The sequence below is a fragment of the Ochotona princeps genome, chromosome 2 (genome assembly GCF_030435755.1).
Source record: "Ochotona princeps isolate mOchPri1 chromosome 2, mOchPri1.hap1, whole genome shotgun sequence".
In the NCBI taxonomy this organism is placed as follows: Eukaryota; Metazoa; Chordata; class Mammalia; order Lagomorpha; family Ochotonidae; genus Ochotona; species Ochotona princeps.
Genome location: NC_080833.1, coordinates 110,980,617 through 110,997,941, shown reverse-complemented (window position 1 = coordinate 110,997,941; position 17,325 = coordinate 110,980,617). Strand labels below are relative to the sequence as shown.

The following is a 17,325-nucleotide window of genomic DNA, read 5'->3' as shown; positions in this document are numbered from 1 at the left end:
TGCCACTTCCATCACTGCCTGCTCCACTTCCCATGTGATGCCCTGCTGATCCACTTGGGAAAGCAGTGAAACATTGATCCAAGTGTCTGGGACCATGTGCATCGTGGGAGACCAGGATGGGTCAGAGGCTGCCGGTGTCCACCCTGCCATAACCCTGGCTGATTCAGCTATTTGGGGAGTGAATCAGTGGCTGGAACCCTTCCTTATCTCCGTGTCTCTTCCTCCCACATAACTCTGCCTTTTGAATCAGTAAAGGTAATGTTTTTATAGGAAATATTAATCAAAGCTCAGAGCTATAAAAGCGTCCTCAAAGTTTATACTTAAAATGGCTCTTTTCTCTTTAGTTTTTATGTAATTTCCTGATACTCACAAAGCTCACATCATATACATGTTATCAATGTCATTTGCAACCATAACTGGGATGGACCTTCTCTCTGTTCCCTTTGGGTTTCACTCCCAGTCATCTCTGCTTTCACATGTCCATTGTGTCCACCCCATTTCCACATTGTCCCTGAGTCCATGTTCACCATTTGATGTTTCCTTCTCCATTTTCAACACATTTATCAACACACGGGTGTAAAAATTTTACATCTTGAAGGTTGCTTCTCCTTTTATAAAGCTGAACAACTCACAGTGTATACTTTCATGCATCTTGTTGACAAAACTCACTAGTCTTACAGTTAAGAAATTGGAGCCCTCCCAAGATGACTGGTAACTTTGTTTCTTCTACCCCACAGTACCTGTGGAACTAAACCACTGCACAAGTTCAGTCATGCCTCTGGATGGGCCTCCTGTGTCCCAGAGTTTTATATGATGGCACACATGATACAGTCCACTTTGAATGTGAACCCTGGATCATAATTGCATTATATAGTGGGGAAAGAGGTAGCTCCCAGGGAACTGAAGGGCACCATCATCCTATAACTTGCAACCAAAGAAATATTTTTCAGCATTTCCAAGTAAAACATACACTGAAACAGGATACAAACTGGGTGAGCAGCTGTAAGGAGAGCCTGAGAGCTTCAGGTACCCTCCTACCTCCACCAGGGTGAACTGCTGGGGGCAGAGCCCAAACCATCCATGCCAGAGGCACCTCCTCCAATTCCCACACCAAGACAACTACAGAGACTATCTGAAACCCTGAGTTCAGCCTGGGGAGCCCTCCACAAGCCTTTTCCCCAGGAGCAGCATTCATAGTCAGTCCTTGGCCCTCTCAGCATATGACTCCACCTGTGTTTCACTGTGTAGAAGCAGGAGGTCTCATGATTTGGGAGAAGGTCCCCTCTGAAACCCAGGGCACAGGCTCCATGGTCGCACCTCGAATTCCAGGCCCCCACCAAATGCCATCTTCCTCTTTCCCATTTATGTCCATCCTGGCCCAGATGAATGTGATATATTTGTCACTTTCTACACCAAGTTCTCTTCTTGTTTCCCACACTACAGGTCCCGAAGGCCCTGCAGTACTCAAGAGCCCAAGCCAACCCAGCCCTCTCATAGCCCACCCTTCCATGCAGCCCAGCACTCACTGAGGAGGGGGCTGAGGCATACCAGGAGCCCCGAGGTCCAGTGGAGAACGGGGGCTCCCATGGAAGTTCCGGCCCTCTGCAGGTAAAGAGGAAGAATCAGAAAAAGGACACAGCAAAGAAACAGGAAAAGCTGTGCTCACAAAACCCATTTGCTCTTCCGCAACTGGGGGGTGGAGCCCAGGAAGGTAGGCTGACAGACCTTGCAGGACCCAGCAGGATGGAGGCAAACCAAAGGTCAGTATGCGCTGACTTGGGTCCACCACATGCTGACCTCTCATTCAACTCCCTCCCTGCGCACACAGCCAGCGTTATTCTCACACACACAAATCCCATCTACCCTCTACCCTTACATCCTGCCTGAGCTGACATCCTACTTTACTTCAAAGAATCTAAGTCCTCCCTTTGTCCAGCATATCCATTACCTGCATCTACCCACATGTGGGCATGTGACAATCATTCTGCTTATCAGATCAATTGAAATGTTATAGTCCTCTGTTCAAAGAACTAATGTGTAGAAGCCTATGTCACATCACATTACCTGCCTCATTCACCTCTTTTCACATCCTGAAGTAGGTATTGCATCATCCCACTGTATCACAAGAGGACAAGCATAGTACAATACAATATTTAAAGACAAAACATTCACAAAAATTGTATTATACTGCATTGTGATACTTGTTTTTTTATATAATTATTTTCAATCCCTTCCTGGACCTAATTTAGAAATTAAACTTTCTCATATATTCATATACATAAGGAAAACAGAGCATACACTTATACGGGATTTGACTGTATCTATAATTCCATACATCAACAAGGAGTGGATAACACAGGTAGGGGGGTAGTAATATTATGAGCACATACACAATGAAAATCTGTATGTATTTAAAATCTGAATTAAATTGATCAATATAAGCTAAAAAGAGTATGAGGAAGAAGAAAATGAATTAAGTATGGATTACACTGAGGTTTTATTACCAGAACAAACAGAAAGATAGAGGAATGGGAAGTTCTGTAGGAAGCACTTTAACTAGATGCATTTTAAACGTGACAACTTGGACATGCCTAGTACATATCCTAAGTAAATGATTGTCTGTTCAAAATGTGCAGTCCAGAAAATGGATCCAAGCCAGAAACTTCAGAGGACCCATCACAGGAGTTTGTGACCATGAGATGACACACATCTGTATATGCTTATAGATGCCATTACACAGCAACACAACCTAAGCGACTTTAACACTACTAGTTATTATTATCCTATAGTTCTAGAAGTTACAGTTCTTTATAAATATAATTGGAATAAAATGAAGGTGGCTTAAAGTTACTTTGACCCTTTTGGAGATATTACAAAGGAGCCCACTTCATGCTGCTGCTAGAATTTGGATGTTTCTAATTGTTGCATTGTTGGATGTCACATTGCTGGATGTCAATGAGGGCCATTCCAGGCTGCTGCCTGAGGCCACTCTTCTGTAAGTTCCAAATACCCATCCTGCCTCCATTACCTCCTTACTCAGGATGCAGAACCCAGCTCCTCAAGCACAGTCAGCACCTCTACAATGTACACTTGTCAGAGCTCATGTGATCACCAAGACCCACATCAATAACCCAGCAGAGGCAGTGAGGATTAACAATGTCCATGCACAGGCAGGTCTTCAGTGGGAAGGCATCTGGGGTCTAAGCAACACCAGAGGAAGAGCCCTCAACATGCAGGCATGAGGGTCCTGAGAGTGCCACTTGGGAATGGCAGAAGGGAGAGATAGGTCTGGGCAGCTTGAAGAGCTGTGGCCATCAGCTCCAGTTAAGGCAGACCAGGACAGCTGGGCTTGGACAAGAGTGAGAAAAGCAAGGGACCTATAGGCATCAGGCTCAGAGTGCAGATGACCAGCAGTACTGAAATCTATTTCTGACATTTGAATGATCTTCATGGCCCAGCCTGGGTTATGGGCCTTGCTATGGACTGTAAGGTTAGGCTCCTTGTTGTTGACCTCCACACTGGGAGTGCCAGACAGAGGGTAATTACAGCAGTGAAGGGATAGAGAAGTCCCAAAGTAACCTCACAGACAAAACAGCAACTGATATGACTGTGAATTTACCCAAAGCATTAGGTAGCAATTATGAATTGTCTTAGTTGAAACTGCTAGTATTGCTGACTGTGAAAATAGGTGGAAATACTTGAGAAACCCAGAAGTAGGCCTTCAGGACAGATAAATGTCCAGCTCTCACATTGACCTGCTTCTTGAATGAATAAGGAAAGAATGAGGCAGGACAGAAGCTGCAGTGGCCATTGCCCGGACGAGACTAAGAGAGGAAGCAGGTGTAGAAGTTGGAAGGGACTTAGTTCAGCAGCTGGCATGGGAGGAACATGGAAGAGTCATTCACTGATCATCAAGTTCCTGCTGAAGCCAGGGAAGCTGAGATACACAATGCCTGGTTTCACCCATGGAAAAGTTCATCACTGGGGATGGAATACTGGGAAAAATAAAAAGATCTTCCAGACAGATATTGGGGATGCAATCAATATATATTTGTTTTTATTTGTTTCAAGAGACAGTTCCTATGCATTTGTTTACTCCCCAGAGACCAACAATCCTGGGCAAAGCCAGGAGCTGAGACCTCAATCCGGGTCTCCCACGTGGGTAACAAGGAAATGATTCTATTGATCACCTATGCCTTCCAGGGTCTAAATTGGCAGAAAATGGAATCAGGAGCCCAGAGTCAGAAATTGAATCCAAGAATTCAGGTGTGCGTAAGAACAATAACCAGATTTGTAACCACTAGGCCAAATGCTTACCTCTGGTATAACTTTTGTACCTTGGTCAAGGTTTTCAAGAACAGCTTCTTAGAGGAGGCACTCAGAAAAGTAAATCATGAAACAGCAGAGAAGTTTTCCCAACCACTCAAGCTGCGAACGTCTGATTATAAAGATCACCACATTTGGGAAACAGCTGTATCAAAGTGCCAATGCTGGGATTTCTCAACAGAAGAGGGACAGCTAGGGGAACAGCCAGGTATGAAGGAAGCCATTAGGCTCTCAGTCCAGAGTCCTGGCCATACAAAGTGGTTAACACCAGTTGAGACTCCAGGATAGGCATGGGAAGAGGACAGAAGAGGGACCTTGTTCTATGAAATCTCTCCAGCAGTTCCTACACTAAAGTTAGAGAGCAGGCCTGGCACAATAGCCTAGTGGCTAATTCCTCACCTTGCAAGCACCAGGATCCCATATGGGCACCAGTTCATGTCCTGGTTGCTCCTTTCCCAACCAGCTCCCTGCTTGTAGCCTGGAAAAGCAGTAGAGGATGGCCCAAACCTTGGGGTATTGCACCCACACAGGAAACCCAGAAGAAGATCCTGACTGCTGGCTTCAGATCAGCTCAGCTCCGGCCATTACAGGAGCTTGGTGAGTGAAGCAGCAAATGGAAGATATTTCTCCCTGCCTTTCTTCTCTCTGTAGTCATGACTTTCCAATAAATTTTTTAAATAAAATAAAATAAATAATGTTAGAGAACATGAGGTTCACTCAAGGTACCAGATCATTGACTATTCAATGAAACATCTGTTGTGAGCAAATTTCAACAAAAGGCTGTGCTTAGAGTAGAAATTCAAAGGAGAAAAAGACAACACTCCTTCATGAAGGTACACTAGTCTATGGACAATTGAATTCCAATAATAAGGAATGACTGATACTCCAGCACAGCGATTGGAACTCCACCAGCAGCCGGAACTCCACCTGCAACAAGGTGGGAAGGGACTTTCACTGGGAGTTCAGGAGTGAACCCAAAGATCTGTCTGTCTTGCTGGTCCGTTTGATTTGACCAGGAGCAGAGACAGAGCAGCAGATCACAGACGGGCAGTGCGAGAACAGGGCAGATTTCACAGCCCGGTCAGCCCCCTACAGCTGAATTGGGCGAATTGGGCGCCATTTTGCATAAGGGGGAAAGGCCAAGGGAAAGGACAGAGCATGCACTGAGCTGGAAGTGAGCTCATTTCTGACTCAGTGAACTGCAACAACATGGCATTCTACGAGTTCCACCTGGAGCAGGTCTGGGAAGCCCTCAGATCTGATGGACAGCAGATCAAGAACTGTAGTGGTGGTACGTCAGGCACCATTTTGGGCACTGTGGCAATAGCTTTGGGACTGCAGGAGACAACAGAGAACTGTGCATGTGTTGAGCTCGGGAGAACTCGCTGACGTCACTGGATTGCACTGGTCCTGCAGGAAAATAATACCGACTGTGGCATCATACCAGCCAAAATAGGTCCATGTGGCACCCAGACCTAACGTCCAACAGGTTCTGAAAAGATCAGCACCACCAACAACCTAATTACATAGGACACCTGGTGTCTCTCTAATCCTGGGACCTGCTCCAACCGGAAATGGGAGAAAGGTTACAGAGACAACGATGCAGCCTCAGCACGGTATCACAGGAGGTGGAGAGTGGTGAGCCAAGAGCTGGGGCTGTGGAGACCACGGTGGAAATCTGACATAAGAACCCAGAACTGGAACTCACTGGAGGTTGTGGCACAAGTGACTGCAAGCAAAAAGTTGTGTACCAACCGCAATAAGTAAAATTGCATTGTAGACCTGTGGGTGACACAGCTTAGAAACCTGCCCCAAGGAGAAGACTCTGCTAACCAGAAGTACAATGATCAAGAGCAAAAGAAAAGACAAAGGCACAATGAATATTACTGAAAATTCCCCTGCAAAGGAGCAAAACCCTATGCCAACCTCAGAGTTAACTGAGGAAGACATCGAGAAAATGGGGGATACAAAATCCATAAGACTCATTTTAAAGCTTCTGATCAAAAATGAGAAGCTCATGCAAGAGTTCAGAGAATTTAAGGAAGCAACAAAGCAAATCAAGGCTGGTATATCAGAAATGAAGAACACAGTAGAGCAAATTAAAAGTACAGTGGAGAGTCTCCAAAATAAAATGAAGCAAGCAGAAGAAAGAATCTCAGGATTGGAAGATATTTCCTGTCATCAGGGGGAAACAAACAAAAAGCTGGAAGCAGAGCTGGATCAGGCCAAAAAAAGTATTCAAGAATTGAAAGACACTATTAAGAGGCCAAATAGAAGAGTTATGGGAGGCCCAGAAGGTGCAGAAAGAGAAGCTGAGTTTGCAAACGTATTTAATGAAATAATAAAGGAAAATTTCCCTACTCTGGAGAAGAATTGGGAAACAAGATCCAGGAGGGGCACAGAACTCCCAAAAGACTTGATCAAAAGCGAGCTTCACCACGACATATGAAAATCAAGCTCTCTTCAGTAGAACATAAGGAAAAGATCCTTAAATGTACGCGTGAAAAATATCAGTTGACATATAAAGGAATGCCAATTAAGCTCCAGGAGATCTCTCACAGGAAACTCTACAGGCAAGAAGAGAATGGAGGGACATATTCCAGATTCTAAAAGAAAAAAAATTGTCAGCCCAGGATAACATATCCAGCAAAGCTTTCTTTCATCTTTGAAAATGAAATAAAATTCTTCCACAGTAAAGAAAAGCTAAAAGAATTTGCCTCTTTCAAACCTGCCCTACAAATGATACTTCAAGATGCTCTCTTGACAGAGAAGAGGAACAGCACCTACCAAAACCAAAGGCAAACGGGAAGAACATCCCAGTAAAATGACAACAGAAGACTAAATCAATGAACAACCCATTCCTAAAATGACAGGACCAAAGTAACATCCATGTATATTAAACTCTGAATGTAAATGACTTAAGCTCAATCAAACGTCATCGATTAGTAGACTGGATTAAAAAACAAAACCCATCTGTTTATTGTCTGGAGGAGACACACTTCAACAAAGATTAGTGGAAACTATATCGCATGGGTTTTGCTGTTTTCTGTTGGTTTCACCTCTTCAAAACACCTTCTTCTGATTAAATCATTCAATGACTCGTACATTATACAGTGGCATCATTTTCTTCAAGAAGGTTCTTGATTTTCATTTCTTCAGCTACATGTTAGTCATTTAATTGCATGTTATTTAACTTCTTGGTGTTGTTACTTTCTTTTTTCTCCCGGATGTTGACTTTGTTTTGTGGCTCTTCATTTAAGGGGATGTATAGTAGCTGTGTAATGGAGACTGTCATATCTAGTAACATGTCATTTAACTTCATGGCATTGTAAATTTCTTCTTTTCTTTCTATTGTTGATTTTGTATCATGACTTTTCATTTAAGGGGATGCACAGAAGCTGTGAAATGGAGACTAACATCCAGATGTGACGATGCAGTGTGGTATGCATTTCTGCTTCCAAAGATGGACTTACAATGAAACTGTTTACTATATCTTAACAATAGGATTCTGGACTCTCTGCCATTGTCCATGCCCACAATGATGGACATATGACTGAGTATGAAGAACTATATGTTAGTAATGATATAGAGGAACTAGGTGGGGGGAAGGAATTGGGGAGGGGATAAGGGAATATGGAGCTGTATCATAAAATGATAGCAATAATAATAAAATATAAAAAAAGAAATGACTAAAGCTAATAAATAACTTCAACATGATTGTAAGATACAAAGTAAATATGCAAAAATTACTTTATTTGCATACACTAGTAATAAAGACTCTTAAGAGTTAAGAAAAACAATCCTGTTACAATACACAAAACATTACCCAGCAAATTTAACAAGTCCACAAGTAGAGCACCCAAAAATGCAAAATGTTAGTGTAAGAAATGAAATAGAACCTAAACAAAGAAATGTAACATATTATGGATTAAAAATATAGTATTGCTAATATGACAACATTTCCCAAACTTTTGCATCATTTCATGCAAATTCTACCCTACTCCAGATGAATTTTTTGCAGGAACTAGCAAACCAGCCCCAAACTCATACCAAAACACAAAAGTTGTAAAACCGTCAAAAATAATCATGAGAAAGAGGAACAAAAACAGAAGACATCTGCATCATGGTTTCAATACATGCTACAAAACTGAAATGACCAAGTCATTATAGTGCTAACATGGGAGAAGACAGTGGAATAAAACCAAATTCCAGAAATAAGCCCTGACATAAGGGTCAATTGATTTTCTTTCTTTAATATTATTATTTTCTGTGATACAGTTCCATTGGCTCAGGGAATTCCCCTCCCTCCCTCTCAATACCCCTTTCTCCCAACACAACTAATTTCTCCTACATTATTGTAATAGTATAGTCCTTCAGCAACAGTCACAAGTCCATCTTTCTGTGACTTAAATATGTCCTGACATTATAGGTATGAACAATGTTAGAAAGTCCAGCATCGTTTTGTCAAGATATATTTGACAATTTCATTGGGAGTCCATCTTTTATTTGGGAGTAGAGATGCCTGCTACAATGTATCTTCACTTCTTGGTATGCTAGTCTCCATTGTACAGCTCCTCTAGGAGCTCCTCTCTCTCTTTCTCTCTGTCTCTCCTTCATCTGCCTTTATGTGCGTGTGTCTATGCATATATATGCATATATGTATGTATATACATACACATATATACATATATGTATATACACGTAAATATATACACAAGCATGTATATTTCATGATGGTTGCCTTATATCAGAGAGAACATACAATTTTTGTCCTTTTGAGATTGGCTTATTTTACTGAGTGTAATGATCTCTAGTTGAAACCGTTTTGTTGCAAACAAAGGTGTTAGCCATTTAATGTGGGGTAAAAATAGGCTTTCAGCAAATGATGCTAAACAAATGAATGCACATGTGGAAAATTCTGAAGTTGGACCCTTACCTCACAACATAAAAAAAAAGTGTTATCAAGATTTATTTTTTTTTGAAAATCAAAGCTACAGAGAAAGAGATATTCTATCCTCATATTCACTCTCCAAATGGCTGCAAAAGCCAAGGCAAGTTTATGATTCCCTGTCATCTACAATGGAGATCCAGACAGTATTCCAGGCTGCTGGCTTCAGTCCCTTCCCAGGCCATCCACTGCGGTCATTTGGACCATCACCCTCTGCTGCTCTCCCAGGCTCATCAAGATGGAGTTGAAAGCGGAGCAGCCAGGATGTTACCTTGATTCTCCTGCTAGCCATCCTGACACCCTAGAGCCTGTGTTTTCAGATAGACCTCAGGATAGCTCCAGCACTTACCCTCAAACATGACTTCTATTTCATTTTTTAGCAGTAAATGGCCACCCATTGCTGCCAAGTAGCCTGTGCACAAAGGGAATCTGGAATATGTCACTCCATTCTCTTCTGGCCTGTAGAGTTTCCTGTGAGAGGTCATTTGGGAACAGAACCAGCAGATGGAAGACTCTCCTTCTCTCTCTCTCTCTCTCTTTCTTTATTTCTCTCTTTCTCTATCTCTCCTTCATCTGCATTTAAAATAAACAGAATCATCTTTAAGAGAGAGAAGAGAGAATACAGGCTTTAGGATCTGATTACCAAACTGAATCCCAGATTTGGCGTTTATTAGCTATTTATTTATCTGCAAGTTCATAATTAAATTAGACTACAGTTTCCTGGGAACAATAGTGGTATTTACATGTGAAGATCTCCACCTTACACTTGTTGTTTTTTCTACCAGTTTGTCTTTAGATCAAAGCTCCTAAAAATGCATCCTGCCCCTGGGCCCGGCGGCGTGGCCTAGCGGCTAAAGTCCTCGCCTTGAAAGCCCCGGGATCCCATATGGGCGCTGGTTCTAATCCCGGCAGCTCCACTTCCCATCCAGCTCCCTGCTTGTGGCCTGGGAAAGCAGTCGAGGACGGCCCAAAGCTTTGGGACCCTGCACCCACGTGGGAGACCCGGAAGAGGTTCCTGGTTCCCGGCTTCGGATCGGCGCGCACCGACCCGTTGCGGCTCACTTGGGGAGTGAATCATCGGACGGAAGATCTTCCTCTCTGTCTCTCCTCCTCTCTGTATATCCGGCTTTCCAATAATAATAATAAAAATCTTAAAAAAAAAATGCATCCTGCCTCACATCCCTCATAGTGCATTAGAGAGAATCAGAGGAGGCAAGAGAGAGGGCACTAGGAGGAGAGTGTAGGGTTTTATTCACCCATTTTATTGAGGGGAAAAGGTGGGAAGGATAAAATCAAAAAAGGAGAGGGAAAAGAAAGATAGAAATTACCATTCACTGGTTCTCTCTCCTAAATACATTCAATAGACAGAGTTAAGCCTGGAAGAAGCAATCTGGGTTTCCCATAGGGATGGCAAACCCAAGTACAAGTCATCACTTGCTGCCCCCAAGTTGTGCATTAGCAGGAAGCTGGATCTGAAGCACAGGAGCCTCAATCAGACTCAAGCACTCTAAGGTGAGCCAGAGTGTCTCAACTGGCCACATAACTACTGTTGGCACACTTTCAGTTGGAGTTGGGAAGCAGTCAAGATTGACCCTACTAACAGGATGACATTTGGACAAAACCAAAATACCCACAAGAAACAAGACATGCAGAACCTGGAGAAAGAAAATTCCAACCAGAAGAAAAGGTTTTGAGGCAGGAGCAACCCTGGAAAATTTAAGCAATGACAAAAGCCTAGTGCCTTACACAGGATCAAGGGAGGAGTGAGGCATGAAATATGATGCAGGGCCTGGCAGGTGAAAAGGGAGCCATAGTAAACTTCAGAATAAAGAGTGGCATGAAGCAACTTCAATTTTGAAAGGATCCTTGGGGAGTACTATTTAAAAATAAATATAAAAGGCTCAGAACAGCAACAGGAGTCTATGAGGCTGCTGTAATTGTGTCAGAGAGTAACAGTAGTTGTACTGAACAAGGTGATGATGAGTGCAGTGGTCACACTTTATCTGCCATTTCAGTTACCCTAATAAGCCATGATCTGAAAATACTACATGGAAAATTTCAAAATGGACTACTCATCACTTTCAACTTATACATTATTCAGATTGCATAATGAAATCCACCACCCTTTTGTTTCTCACCTGAGCTGTGATTTATCGCTTTGTCCAGCATATCCTTGCTGTACATGCTACATGGCTGTTGGTACTCATGGTGATTATCAGACTGACCAATGTAAAACTGCAGAACTTGCACTCAAAGATCCCTTGTGTAGAAGGCGAATATCACATCACATCACAGTATCTACAGTGAACACATGACTCCATGTAATCATCTAAGTTTCTCATTATCTCAGTCATCCCTGAGGATAAAGAGACCACAATAAGACATGCAGAGAAAAAGAAATCAAAATCACATCACTTTTATTGCCATGTATTACAATCATTGTTCTTTTTTATGATGAATAATTATTTTCAATCTCTGTGCACATTTTACAAAGTAAACTTTTAGCAAGTGAGTGTGGATAGGAAAAACCTAGCATACACTCATAGAGGGTGCAGTATTGCCTGTAGTTCCACACATTCACATTAGTCCTAGAATACATCTATCACAAATAAGAGGACTTCTGCAGTTATATTATAAACACAGACACAATGGAAATCTGTAGGTGGATAATACACCGACTTAAAAGATATCACTATTTGCTAAATAGAGTATAAGAGAGAAAAAAAGAAAGAAGTAAGGATTACACTAAGGTTTTATTGCCAGAACATATAGCAGGATAGAGGTGACATATGTTTGTAATGGGAAGCTGAATAAAAAGCATGTTTAAGGATTTAGACTGCAGACATGTGGAGATGGAGAGGCCTGGCAGATATCCAAAGGGGCCAAATAGTTGAATATGTATAATATTGAATCTAGGAGCTTTATATAGGCTAGAAATTCAGAACACTCACAACATGTGTTTACAACCATCAGATGATTCACCATGATGTGACTCATGACTATGCAAACAATAAACAAAATGTAGCCATTTAAGAGAATGACAGAAACCAGCACTATTGTGTAGCAAACTCAGCAACCACCTGTGACACCAGCATTGCATACAGGTGCCAGCTTATGTCCCAGCTACTCCACTTCTAGTTCGATTCCCTGTTTACGCACCTGAGAAAGCAATGAGAGATTTCCCAGGTGCTTGGGTCCCTTTCACTCATGTGGGAGACACAAAGGAAGCTCCAGGTTTTGGCCTGGCCCACCTTCGTCATTGCAACATTCTGGGAGTGAGCCAGCAAACAAAGATCAATCTGTGTCTCCCTGTCTATATATAACTCTGCCTTTCAGTAAGTAAATAGAGCTCTGGGGGCAGGGGTCCTGGTGGGACTCAGATCCCCTAGCTTGAGTCTTTTGACTGGCATGCAGGTAGCCAGGTTGGTTAGCCCCAGGGATGTGGGGGCCTGTCAGGACTCAGATAAGGTGGCCCAGGAGCCAATGACACCTGGCAAAGCCCTCAGGTGACCCAGCAGCCTGCTCTGTGATCTTGGGGGGTATGGTCTTATAGCGGGTATAGGGGGTTGCACAGATGGGGCAAGCAGGAACCTGAGGGTTCATGTCCAGGTGAGGAATGACTAATGAGGAGCTTCCACAGACAAGGCCACTGCACTTACAGGTAATCGAGGGGGCTGAGACCAAGCAGTTTGGATGGGGGAATGGGAGGACTTTTAAGGATTAGATCAAAGTACTAACACACATGGGAGACTTGAGTTGGGCTAGTTAGCATCCATCATCACTGAATATCGCTCACTGGTACACACTAAGGGTGCAGGCCTACCTGGCAAGGCTGGATCACAGTGCCCACCAGTGAGAGTCAGAACAGGAGATGGGTAATGTTAGACTGGGCCATGACACTAACCAGCATGTGAGAGCTTCCAGTCTGGAGGCAGAATCTGTGGGGGTTGTATGTGGACGCACCCTGTGGAACATCAATCTCTGTTGGCACATGCAAGATTCAAGGCTGGGAACAGGCCTGGTTGGGGAGTTAAGGGAATTCCCTGGCTGGGTTGTGATTCCCATCGGTGAGTGCTGGGACCAGAATGGGGGCTGCAGTCTGGCTGAACATGGCTACAGTTTTCTTTAGCTTGGGCATGGACTGGGTCTGGGGAGCTCCAGACTGGGCTAGACTCCAGTGCCCACTGGTACTCATGAGAGCCACAGTGGGTATAGAATTAGATAGGCAAGGTCTTGGCTCCAACTGAACCATGCATCAGGGTGTGACTGGGCTGTAATACCAAACAGTAAGAACTGGCATGGGTGTGGACCAGTTGGGCAAATACACTGTTCCTGCCAGGACAACAGGTGGACAAAGTCAACCTGGGCCAAGGACCCACCAGTGTGTGCAAGATCTGCCACTTGGAGGAGATCTGATAGAGGATCTTGGGAATTCCTTTGTCAGAACAACATAGTCCCTGCAGGTGAGCCCAAGAACCAAGCAAGGATCAGCCCAAACCAGGTCAGGTTATAGTATCTGCCAGCTTACATGTGTGTCAGGACTGGGAACAGGCTAGGCTGAGCCAGTATCACTGATCCACAGTTCTCAGATCCACTGGCAGAACTGATAACCAGGACAGGGTGCAAGAGTGGCTGGGTTGGACCACAACACCAGCCAGTTCACATCAGAGCCAGGACTGGGGGCTAGCAGGACTGGGTTAGGCTGCAGCACACATCAGCAGGAGCTGAAACTGGGATCCAACTGGACCAAGCCAGGTTGCAGCACCCTCTGGTGGATGCCAAGGAGAGGCAAACCATGACAGTCAAGGCAGTGGGTGCTGGGTCTGTGAACCCCAGGAGCAATGAGTCTGACAGGGCTTAGGTCACCTGGCCCAAGTTGTTGGGACCACCTGCGTGGTCAGTGCCAGGTCTGTGAACCCCGAGGGAAGGCATTACTGTGGGACCCGGGTCACCTGTCCAGGTCCTTGGGCTCACCTGTACCATGGATGTTGGGTCCATGAGCTGCAGGGGCTGGGGATCCAGCAGAACCCAGAGCCCTGCCCAGGTCTTTGGGCCCACTTGTGTGAACTGGTGCTCCTCACTGGAAAAGATTGAGCAGTGGACATCAGACCATGACGAACATGGAGGATATGGCAGCCCACTGTGGCAAGTAGAGGACATCTGGTACCATTGAAAAGGAAGGAAAACAGAACAAATTGGACAAATATCCCAGCCAAACAATGACAGCAAAAATCTGGATGAAGTGAGACTCTAAGGTTGACTATGTCAGTCAATGGACATTGTATCAGTTTTCTCATCCTTGGATTTCAGAAATATTAAAACTACCTGGGCAGAACCCTCAGAGTGTGCACTACACCAGGGCCCTGGGTTGATATTGGGTGGCTGTTCCCCATCTCATGGTACTAGGGATGAGAAGGTTGGGAGACTCGATGTGGCTTCTATCTTATCTGCTCCCTTCCCCCAGAAACAGGAAGAAGAAATAGAAAATTTGGAAAACAAGGATCACACCCACTTTCCTTAACCCTTGATCCTTCCCCTCCAATCAGCCATGTAAACATCATCTAAAATACAAAGTAAAATAAGCAAATACATCTGCTTTTTAAAGGAAAATATATCAATATTCTCCTTTAAATATTATCAATTCCTTCCATGGTGCAAAGCTTGAAGTTAAAATGCTAAAAGAAATAAACCAGGCAAGGGCCCGGCATGGTGGCCGAGTGGCTAAAGTCCTCGCCTTGAATGCACCAAGATCCCATATGGGCACTGGTTCTAGTCCCAGTAGCTCCACTTCCAATCCAGTTCACTGCTTGTGGCCTGGGAAAGCAGTCAAGGATGGCCCAAAGCCTTAGGACCCTGCACCCGCGTGGGAGATCCAGAAGAAGCTCCTGGCTCCTGGCTTCAGATCTGCACTGCATCAGCCATTGGGGTCACTTGGGGAGTGAATCATCAGACGGAAGATCTTCCTCTCTGTCTATCCTCCTCTCCGTATATCTGACTTCACAATAAAAAAAATAAAATAAATCTTTAAAAAATAAAGAAAGAAACCAGACATGATAAAAATTATTTATTGCAGAAATGTATTTCTATGAAATAGGAATCCCATAGGCAGATGCCATTTCCTGCTCACTCAGCTTTATGTTTGGTGTCTGAGGGAACAGAGTCTGAGAAATGGAGGACTGTAATAGATCCTCTTCCTCCCTGCTCAGCCAGCATTTGGCAGGCTCCTAGCACAGCTTCATAATATCAAGAGTTTAGGAAGGCCCTATACACAACTTCACTATGCAAAGTCAAAGAAGAGGCAGCTGCACTAAGCTGGGACAGGAGACAAGAGACCAAAGAGTCTTGGCCATTGGATAAATCTGGGTAGCTTTATGTCCTGGGTCAATTCAACCCTGACATGGGATCAAAGGCTCAAGACAGGAGGCAGAGGTTGTGAAGCGCTGAGGATCCCAGGGAATAGAGAGTATCCATATATCATCACTCAGACGGCATCAAAACATCATGCAATGTGAGACTAGACTGGGAAGTCCCCAGTTCAGAATTGCGGGATGACAGTGTCATGGGAGATGATCTTGTCTACACCTCCATGCAATGGGACTGAAACTCAGCAAGACTATCAGCCTCTGTGCTGTTTCCATTTGAAGAGACCGCTTGGGATGCATGGAAGAGCAGCCCAGATCCTTCACACCAAGAAGTTCTTGATTCTTCCGTCTTGACCTTCCACAAGGAAAATGCACTGCTGTCAATATTGCTGGTTAGTCAAACAGCATGACTCAACAATCAATACAGGGCAGATCGCCACAGCATCCTTAGAGTGGTCATATGTATTCTGAAATGTCTGATGCAAGAAGACTACTTCTGAACTATTGGAGTATTGGTCCTTCATGGAATATGGTGTTTGGAAAGGAGATTTGGCCAGCCTGCTGGAATTTCACCAGATAGGGATGGGTGTGAGCTGGGAACATTGTTCTAAGCAGGGTATACAAGTAAGCAACAAGATTGAGCTAGAGTTCGGGTCAAAATGGCAGTAAATGCTGAGGGCCAAGAGATGGCTGGGACATTGTTTCTCACAGCATCACCCCATTCTGAGACAAGAGCAAAAATATGACTGCAGCAGCTGGATTGATCCAATTGCATGCCTATTGGAGCTCGCAAGCTGAATGTCCTCTGCTGAACTGTGTGAAGAGCAGTACCCAGCTGTAACTTTGCAGGACTTATACTACACTTGATCTTAGCCAAAAGGCTGAGAAGTGATTGCAGGACTTATAAAGGCAAAAAAAAAAAAAAAAAGCAGGGCAGGTTCGCAAAGGATAGTTTTTCATAAATAACTTTAGTTTTAATTTTTCTTACAGAAATTTTACATCTGGAAACAATGGACTTCCAGATACAGGCCTGCTTACACAAGATAAGTTTACACAATGGAGTCTACACATTTTTCATCCCATAACAACCATCAAACCTACAGCAGCCCCAACTAAGGGACATTGAATACACAGTAACGCATTCTACTGCCAGCCACACAGGGTGAGCTGAAACTTTTTTCCTAAGGTAACTCCTAACTCTGATTACAGAATCATTTTTGAGGAAACAGACATCTGGGAAGGTCCAGGAATAATACCAATTCCACTTCCCACGCAATGGGAGGTGGGTTTGTGTCAACAAGCTAGAGTTGAGGCAGAGTCACCTTAGCAGCCATGACTACGAAGAAAAAGGAATCTAGTACACACACGTACACACACACACACACACACACACACACACACATACTGCTCCAGGAACCCTATGCAAGGTCTGAAAAGGAAGCTTCAGGCCACTCCTTGGTAGGCTCCCAACCATCCAAGTTCCCTCCATCACCTCCAATTCAGAATCCAGAACCCAGCGCTGCAGCAGTCAGCACCTCTGCCAGGTCTCCATGCCAGTGCTCATGTTCCCACCAATATGCGCTCTGGTGACCCAGCAGAGAGTGAGGATCAGCAGTGTTCAAAGTCAGGCAGGTCCTCTTGGGAAGGCATCTGGAGTTACAACAATGAAAGAAGAAGAGCCCTCACTTT

General features: G+C 44.1%; 1 protein-coding gene across 2 annotated transcripts in view; it reads right to left on the bottom strand.

Annotated features, from left to right (window-relative positions):
• The window catches only part of LOC131479514 (SLAM family member 5-like), a 57,641-nt gene that overhangs the window by 29,724 nt on the left and 10,592 nt on the right, over positions 1–17,325 (bottom strand). The gene's annotated exons all lie outside the window — the stretch shown is intronic.